Source organism: Littorina saxatilis, linkage group LG7 (genome assembly GCF_037325665.1).
Source record: "Littorina saxatilis isolate snail1 linkage group LG7, US_GU_Lsax_2.0, whole genome shotgun sequence".
Taxonomy (NCBI): Eukaryota; Metazoa; Mollusca; class Gastropoda; order Littorinimorpha; family Littorinidae; genus Littorina; species Littorina saxatilis.
The window spans coordinates 39,287,182-39,294,786 of NC_090251.1; positions in this window are offsets into that span (position 1 = coordinate 39,287,182).

Genomic DNA, 7,605 nt, shown 5'->3' on the forward strand with positions numbered 1-7,605 from the left:
ACTGAGCGAAACGCTAAAAAGATTTCTGAAAGTCTTCGAGAAGTCGACTTTTGGCTCCATGAAGGACCGCCTTTATTGTGCAACGTACACAACTTCCTTAACTTAGCCATCAACTTGACCATATTTCTGCATCAGATGGGCAGAGAGTCAGGATAATTTACACAAAGACAGACATTACAGTTGAGAGTCCACTCATAGAGATTACCCAATTGAAGATGAACTTTTTTTTTTATTACGTCCATTACTTCCAACAACGCCCTTCGTCGTATCCTGTCTTGTTATACAAAGCTCTGCTGCAGATGCGATTCTGTGGGCAAAAAGATCGAAATTGTTTTATTGATGGGCTCTGTCCTGCTACGTTAACTGTCAGGGACGCTTCTGAATCAGATCATAACCAAATGTAAGCAAAGACTTTGTTTGTAGTATCGAACCAATGGCATTTTTTAAATGTGTGCAGACATCCACACGTCTTATGTTTTACCAGAAAAGTAAGGACTTTGACCCCGGAGAAAATACTTGTAACTTTTCCCGTAAGAGGGCTGTCACACATGCGACTGAGTCGCGCGATTTACCCTGTCACACAGCCGACTCAGTCGTAGAAAACAGCTACGACAAGTCTGCGACTCAGTCTCATGCGATTCCCTCGTAGCTTTGAGGTTTAGAACATGTTCTATTCCTGCGATCCAGTCGTCGGTCAATCGCAGGGGCAGAGCCAACAGAGCCAATCAGAACGCGTTGCTGCGGCCTTGACGCCGTGACGTAAAATAATGGCGGACAGTGGCGTACAGCGTCTCTTCGTCGATTCAAAACTTTTTGGAAGAACAGTTTTTTACTCAGATATAAAGGAGACGTTTTAGACGTGTACAGCGGTCGGAAAACATTAATTGCAGCTGTCTGGGAACTTTATTTCTTGCAAAGGCGTAATGCTGAAAGGAATTTTTCAGAAAGGTAGAGCGACGTTCGAACATTTAGCGTCTGCTCTCGCAAAGCGCGTTTGCCGTGTTCACTATGACACGTCACTTCCGCCCCGCTCGCGTGGAGTTATCGTTCGCCAGTCGTTCGTCTATCGTTCATCGTGTGACGGGTCAATGGCCTACGATGTGATGTGCGATCGGCCAAAGACTGAATCGCAAGACTGAATCGCAACGACTGAGTCGCCTGTATGACCGAGGCTTAAAAAAACATAGAAACCCGTTGTAAAACCTGAATGAGACAAATCAGGCTTACTGGCCGAAGGCAAGACAAGAGAAAGCAAAGCCAGACAAGTTACACTATGTTAAGCTTAGCTAAGCTAATTAAGCAAGGCTACGATAAACTACGCACGGCTTGGACAAGATCGGATCAGATTATCTGACAACTCCAACATTTGTTTTAAACAAGTAGCTTATTGTATTTTTTCTGTGTGAAAATGACTAAATGGTATGCGAGTTACAGTTACTTCAAACATGTAGAACAATTATATGAACAACATTGAACTGACGTTGTTTAAACACTATTTTTTGTTCGAAAGAAGATGAACTTGTAATTCTCAAAGCAAGTTTAATTTCGCCAGAAGATCATTAACCTTGAAGCAGAGAAGAGGCTTGAAGCGAAAGATGGATTGCTATGAGGGATAGGGGACCCTATGGGAGGTAAGCGATCATGCTTGTTTTTCATGTGTTGAAAGCGCAGTGACCTTGGATATGACACGTAAGGATGCAGATAAGACCCACGGACATGCGGGTGTTAATACGGCGATTAATAATTCATTGTATCAACCCTCCTTCGGAGATACTTGCTTTGTTGACCGTTCTCATGAAGCCGCTCCTGGCGATGTAAACACGTTTAGAAAACAGCCCTTGAAAAATGAGGGGGAGGAGGAGGAAGCTGAGGAGGAGGAAGAGGAGGAGGAGGAGAAAGAGGAGGATGAAGCAGCGCAGGATACGGAGGAGGGGGAGGAGGGGAGGAGGAGGGGGAATAGAAGAAGAATAAGGAGAAGAAGAAGAACAAGAAGAACAAGAGACAGAGGATTAAGATGAGAAGGAGTCATAATGATGAAAGGAACAAAACGGAGCAGGTGAAGGAGAAGATAGAAGGGGAAGAGGAGAAGCAGAAAAAGAAAAAAAAGAAGAACAAGAAGAACAAGAAGAAGAACAACAAGAACAAGAACAAGAGACAGAGGATTAAGATGAGAAGGAGTAATAATGTAATAATGATGAAAGGAACAAAACGGAACAGGTGAAGAAGAAGATAGAAGGGGAAGAGGAGAAGCACGTCTCAAACTGAAGTAATTGGAGGAGGGGGGGGGGGGAGAGAGAGAAGGAGGAGGAACTAAGCAGAACCAAAAACATCAAGGAGAATGTTGATGTCAGCTGCAGTATTTTTTTAAAAGGAACAAAACGGAGGAGGAGAAAGAGAAGATAGAAGGGGAAGAGGAGAAGCAGGATGGCTGTTTATCCGCGTCACAAATTGCAGGAGGTGGAGGGGGGAGAATAGAAAGAGGAGGAACGAAAGAGAACCAAGAACAATCAGGAAAATGTTGATGCCAACAAGCTATGGAGCGTATTCTTTAAAACATGTTATTTGTTATGGACATAGACATTCTGCATCAGGGTTATTTTAAGGAACAGTAATGTTAAAATAACTTTTGGACTCCTCAAAAGACAAAAACAAAACAACACTGCATGTAACATTCAAAAGCAAACGATAAAAATGAGTACAACGCCCCTTTTATTATTTTTTCCCATCAAGATTGATAAAACTTTTTCTTGAAAAAATATAAAAAATCAGCAAATCGTGCACGTCCTTCATTCAGGTCACGTATCTCCAATACGTGAACTGTCCATTCTCCTTCCCATCCCCCGTGTTACTCTTTGGACGTCGGATTATTTTCAAGCACACATTTGGGTAGAATTTGCATTTACAGCCGTTGGTCCACCAACACGTTATCGCCCTTTATCTCTCAGGCGCACACGCACGAAAACACTAACAAATTTTCGCACGCGCAAACATACACACAAATATACACACATACGCACACACACACACACACACACACAACAACGACAACAACAACAACAGATAATAAAACAAACACAAAACAACAACAATAATACAAAGAAACAAAGAAAGAAACAAACAAAAATGTAAATAAACAAACAAACAATATTGCCTGCACTGATTTATCAGCAAGGCTGTTTCTGACATAATGAGCATTCTTTCGATTTAAAAAAGGGACAAGTGTTCAAAATAAAACGACACAGGTAAGTACGAGCTTCAAATTTGATGTTTTATATGAAATAACAATCCACTTTCAAGAAAAAAATGGCAAACAAACAAAAAACAATTTGGTGATGCAAGTTTGTCAAAAGAATTAAATGAATCTGTTTTTGATAAAGTCCAGGAATATATTATTTCAACTGGCCGACTTGGGGCAAAACGAATTTGAGTGCAGTATGCCCCATTCATTATAGATAATTTAAGTCTAAATTTAATTAAGAAGTTATAGCGATTGTTATTGGTATATGCAATTGTGATGTATACTTATGTACTCTCTCCCTCTCTCTCTTTCTCTCTCGCTAACTCTCTCTCTCTCCTTTCCTCTCTCTTTTTCCCTTTTATATTCTTTGTTCATTCTATTGTTGTGTCCTGTCTCCATTATGCCTTTGCTTTTTGTCGCCGGGAAGAAGTAGAGCCGAATACGCACCGTACGAAGGAAGGGAGATAAACGCGCAAAACACTGGAGAAGATACGGAAGAGTTACTGGGAATGGATGTACAGAAAAACCAAAATCGGTTCAGCGCTGCGCGCTGAGAGCACGCACGTGTTCAAAATTTTCCACGATTGTGTCCGGGGTCTACCTCAATATGCCCACCAAATTTGAAGCAGATCCATCGAGAACTTTGGCCGTGAATCGTGAACACACAGACAGACAGACAGACACACACAAGCCGTATATAGATATAGATGTATGTTTGCACATTTTGTTTGTTTCTCGTTTGTTTTGGTTTAAAAGGTACTTGTCGATGTCTCGTCGCAAGTTATCGTAATCAATATGTTAAATTCTCCCGTAAGGGTCACCACCATAAGCTTGAGCTTGTTGATGATCCGTAACATGTATCATGTTCAAATACATATGAATTGTTGAATAAACACTGTTTAAACCAAACAAAAAACAAAACATACAGACACAAAAACATACAGACACATACATCACCCACACTTTTTTGTTTTGTTATCATGGTTCAACAGTAAATCGTGTGTCATCTCCTTTTTAGTCCCCAGTTTTTTACCCTTGAGTTCATTCCACGTCACACTTCGCCGCTATTAACAGCTATTGTGTTTTCAGCATAGCAATAGGGCCCGATATTTAGACGAGACAAGTATAATGCCGACGAGTCGAAGACGAGTCGCATTATACTTGTTCGAGTCTAAATATCGGACCCTATTGCTACGATGAAAACACAATAGCGTTTATATAGCTATTCTGACATTAAATTCTGTGTTAGAATCATGTTTTTGTCAGCGACAAGTACCAGAATGGTCCATGTCGTTGATTGCAGACGACGGTTCCCTTTCCGCATGAAGCCACGGAAATAACCGAACATTGAAAAACCCACGGACATGTATTACGGAGAAAACTCGAGATAACCGGATGCTTAGCATTACGTCAATATGTTAGGAATCATATGACGTCATGACGTATCATGCTTGCCTACGTAGATTGTATGTTCGAAAGTCTGACTTCTGTTGGGAATTCGCGTGGTGAAGACAGCGGTAAATCTGTAGATGATAAGAGAACAAGGATTGTCTCAGAAGAAACGACGAAATGTTTCAGACCGGTAACTTCATTTCAACATTGCACTATACAATGGACGTTCTATGTGACAGGAGAGTTTGCTGATTTTGTGTTGAACATTGGAGAGATCGTCTGCTAGAATCCGAGATAGGTCGCTTCAGATTGCAGCTTCTGGAAATTTGCAAGGTTTGTTGCCTGTTAAAGAACTGGATTTTACACGTAATGTATATGTCATGTACAGTAAGCAACAACAAAAACACACACAAAGCAAATGGCATCGTCTGTCGACTAGTCACAGAGTGACAGAAACAAACCTGGCGAGGTATGCGTGTACTTTATACACGTGGAAGAAACCGGAACCATGCGTCTTTGTTATTGCCGATATCGTTTGGATATCGGTAAACATGGCCAACTTTCGTAGCGTTATGCTTTGATGATCGGAAAAGGGATGTGTGAGACCATCCAATCACAGCCCCCGAATTCCCCCACGTGTCCATCTGAATAGCAATATTGTTTATTGTTATGCGTGTCACAGGTATATGATCTACATACTTAGAATGTACTTCTGTGCTTGTTGATTCGGTGTGACGGGTTTCACCTGCGGCAGCAGAGAATATTAACACGAGAACGACCATTTCTATTTCTGTCTGTAGTCGTGTTTATTGCTAGAAGCAGTCACGTAGTTGATGTCTGGTTGGTTTCCGATCAGCATCCTCAGCTATGTAAGGCACAAATCAACCTTTGTTTTTTCACCTTTGGTTTTCACAGACAAAGTATTCCTAAAATGTAAGGTTAATATTCCAAACTGAAACCTGTGGGGGCGATTTGATAAAGTTTATTGACGGGACACACACATTCACACAGGCAATTACGCACGCACGCAAAGCACGCACGCAAAGCACGCACGCACAAACACACACACACACATATACAGACAAAACACACAGACAGGCAGACACACACACACACAGACACACAGACACACACACATATACACACATACACACATACACACACACACACACACACATATACACACACACACACAAACACACATACACACACACACACACACATACACACACACACACAAACACACATACACACACACACACACACACACGGCGCGCGCGCACACACACATACATTACCGGTGATTTAGTACTGTTTAACCATGACGATTGCAGGGCCTCGGATATAAGTGCCCAGATGAACTCTCTCTCTCACTATCTTCCGCGTCAAACGAAATCAACAGCTTATTAGCTGATGAACGAAAAAAAGCGATTGCAAATAAATTGGAGGTTTGCAGCAAACGAAAGCAACTGTGCCCACCACAGCGACGCTTTACGTGGAGTGATTAAAAAGTCTTCTACGGGCGTAACATCCACGAACTGAAGAAGTTGATTATTTCATAATCTTGATGACTTATAGCAGTGAAGGTTTTTCTCACAATGACTACACACCATCGTGTCGAAGACTGACGACTCTGTCCAAAAATGAAGCAGTAGACTACTTAGTAAGGCTCGTCGTTCAAGACGCACGAAATGATTTTTAATGCCTCATACTCTTGGTGAGATGTATTTTCGAAGTTGTGCTTGAAATGACGACGCCGAATAGCGACCAAGACCGACGACTCTGCTCAAAAGTGAAGGATTGGACTTTTGGTCAGAGTGGTTGTGCTTGAAATAACTACGCCTCATAATGTGTGAGACCGACGACTCTGCTCACAAGTGAAAGAGGGGACTACTTCTTCGTAAAGCTCAGGCTCCACGGTTCAGGAAACGAAGGAGTAAATAAACTATATACTATATAATAGTGCTGACCTCTAGCCGCGAAATGTGTTCTCTCACCATGACTTTGCATCACTCAGGCAGAGTCCTTGGGCGAATACCCTGTTTGGTACTGAAGAAGTTGGCTATGGTTCAAAGAATCACAAAATGAAGACGTTGATACGTAAAGCTCAGACGACCTAATCGAAACTGAGGGACTGACCTTGCCAGTTTGTAAGACTCATTGTCCAAGAATTCCATATCGAAGGAGTGCACTACTTCGTAAGGCTTATAACTCACAAACCTGCTCGAAATCGAAGGAGTATTCTGCATTGGGCGCAGTCCCGAAATCACAGACTGAAGACATTTTCTTCGACTTTGTAAAGCCTATAGTTCAAAACTCGAAAACTTACACGAAATTGAAACAGTCGAAACACTTTGTAATCCTCATAGTCCAAGAATCATTAACCGACTATGACTGAAATACCTGCTCGAAACCGAAAGATTACACCAGTCACTTTGTCAGGTAAAGAACCCAAGACTCACAAACTAAAGGAAGTGATTTCACAAAACCCAAACTATATGACTCAGAAGACCTACTGTAAGGCTCGGGATCTAAGACGGATACACCAAAGGATCGGAGCGGACCAGTGACACTGTGTCAGACTGAGAGTCAATGATTCCCAATCCTGCTCGAAACGGAAACTTGTAGTAGTGGGCTCAGTTTGCCAGATTCACAAACTGAAGAGTGTACTTCTTCGGAAGGCTCAGAGTCCAAGATCACTTAAAAGCTGTGCGAAATTGATTTTAGAGTCTGAATCTCGCAAACCGGCTTGAAACTGAAAGATGGACTACTTCCTAAAGCGTTAGAGGTCTGTACAGGTTGTGCCTTTAATATGTTCGCCAAGAGCGCCGAGAACAAATTCTGTTTGCTGGTTGGAAGTAATATCCGCTTTTATTCCTCAGGTTGGCTTCAGGAAAGTTTGGGTCAGCTGTCAATAAGCTTCTGACCGTACCTTCGATACTGAAACGCAAAGTGCAACCCTGTTTGCAAGTTAA